Here is a 2,754-nt window from a genome sequence, read left to right on the forward strand (position 1 = left end):
ATGCTTTGAGGTGAGCAAGGGTATTAACAGTCTTTCCTTGTTAAACATATCAAAACATTCTTATACCCTACCATAAAAAAATGAACTATTACAATTTCCCAGAAAGACATAATTCTACTAATCAAGACTATCCAAACAAAATGATATATTTGCTTTTAAAGGAAAATATAAAACCAGTAGTTATACACACACATATGTTCATTTATGTGCATATAGAGTTTTTAGTATGGGCTGCCCTGGTGGCTCAGACGTCAAGTATTGGCCTGCAATGCAGGAGGCTGCTTGCAATGCAAGAGATGTGGGTTCAACCCCTGGTTGGGAAGATCCCCTGAAGAAGGAAATGGCAATCCACACCAGTATGCTTGCCTGGGGACACCCATGGACAGAGGAGGCTGGCAGGCTACAGTTCATAAGGTCCCAAGAGTTGGACATGACTTAGTGACTAAACCACTATAATTTAATACTTATTGGATACTTGTTAAATTAAAAATATTAATAAGAGTACTCAGTGTGTTTCAAGGAAATTAAAAACACTAAAGTTTAGGATACACAGCAAAGTGTGTTAAATAACAAATATATGTACTTTATAAACCTATAATCATATTGAAGAATAAGTCAGTTGAATGAGAAATGTCATTTAGTAAGCTTGTTTACAATAAAAGTCTACTTGACAACTGAGCAAAAACATTTAGGACTTGCAGTAGAAAATAAAGATCCCCAGTGTTTCTCATAGGGCTTACTGTTAACTGCAGGACACAGTAATTACATAGATGGATTACAGATTTCCTTCGCTGGGAAACCAAGGTGAATGTGATGAATTCTTTTCATATAACAAAAGAGAAGGAACACAGGAACAGTGTAAATCAAGGATAATCTGACATATGAAAAGGAGAAGAAAAAGCCTTTAACAAGGTAAGGGGAAAGAGGATCTTTAGCAAAAGAACTGGAAGAACCTATGACATTCTAGAAAGGAAATCTTGCCCGTGAAGGAGTTCTCCTCAAAAGATTAAAAGAAATTGCTTGGTGTGCTCTCAAATACACAAATACTATCAACTCTTTTCAGAGTCAAAATATGACTCATTACACTGGCTCACAAGACAAGAAATTTACCTTTCCAACTAAATAGTGGCCAGATCCAATTGTTCCAATTCTTAATATGTAAAGAAATAATTAGTCAAGTCGCTCATGACTGAATGACTAAGCACAGCATAGCATGTGGATAAATTAGCATCCTTAGTGGCTCAGACAGTAAGGAATCAGCCTGCAATGAGGGAGACTCACGTTCTATCCCTGGGTTGGGAGGATCCCCTGGAGAAGGGAAATGCTACCCACTCCAGTATTCTTGCCTGGGAAGTCCCATGTACAGAGGAGCCTGGCCGGCTGCAGTCTATGGGGTTGCAAGAATGACTTAGCAACTAAACCACTATGGATAAACTGTTCGGATGAAAGTGACTGAATTCCAATAACATGGTGTAGACTCACTCAGTTAAGTCTATGTTAAAATAGGTCTTAGGGAAATTCAGCATGCAACACAGAACAGGAAGGAAAAAAAAGAATGGATTTCAAATCCAAATTTTCAGGGTAAAAAGGCCCAAATCTGCATCAGAGTAGTTGTGTGATCTTGGTTTTGTTACATAATTTCTCTGACTCAGGTTCCTCATCCATACAGTGGATGTATTCTACAGTTATCATGATTATTTAATGAGTTAATATCTTACAGGCTCAGTGGGTAAAAGAATCTGCCTCCATTGCAGGAGACACAGGAGCCACAGCTTCTATCCCCAGGTCGGGAAGATCCTCTGGAGAAGAAAATGGCAACCCACTCCAGTATTCTTGCCTGGAAAATTCCACGGGCAGAGGAGGCTGGTGGGCTACAGTCCATGGGGTTGCCAAGAGTCGAACATGCCTGAGCTACCAAGCATGCACATCTTATAGGATCTCTAATGTAAGTTTGGTGGGGAATCTTATTAGTTCTGGTATAAGTATGTATTGATTTTATATTTCCTCCCAGCTGTATTCTATTACCTTCTCCTTTCTTGCCTTTGTAAAAAGCAAGCTACATTAATGCAATTTCAAGTTATTTTTTATAAAGTTCCTCAATAACTTTTTCTATTAAAGCAGTAGTCACATGGGGGTCTTCAGTGATACTAAATTCTTCTCTTTTCATCATATCCCCCCCCTGCCACCCATCTTTCCCCATGTGCATGAGATTCTAATAGCTCAGAGAAGTCATCCACTTCTCTCATATGCACCCCAACCCTCTGGGGATGGCTTTTGACCCCAAAGCAGAAGAAAATGTTTTGCCTATGGTGAATCCATGTTGTCATACCTGCTGGCACAACTAGTTGTCAGGGAGGAATTCAACATGACAGATCTGTTCCACTGGCTCTTATTGATTCTACTGATGATAGACTCATCCAGACTGATCATCTAGGCATTGATCAACCCATATAAGATTTGCTTATATCTTCCAGCCCGTTTTCCCAGCTGGATGCACCACTTTACATTTCTCTGATGCATGTTCCACTTTTCCCCAAGCTGTGTTGCTGCTGTTAAACTAAAATCCTAATCCCACATGTGATGATAAAGTTCTTGTCAATTTTGTCAGGCTATGACCCCCGGTTGTTTTGTCAAAGACTTGCTGCTAAAGTACTTTTTAGATATGATAAATGTCTAAATTAGTAGACTTTGAACAAAGCAGATTACTCTCCATAATGAGGGTGGTTCATATCCAGTCAGTTGAAGTTCTTAAAA

This window comes from Bos grunniens, chromosome 20, assembly GCF_055505025.1.
Source record: "Bos grunniens cultivar Pamir isolate PY7600 chromosome 20, Bosgru_T2T1.0, whole genome shotgun sequence".
NCBI lineage: Eukaryota > Metazoa > Chordata > Mammalia > Artiodactyla > Bovidae > Bos > Bos grunniens.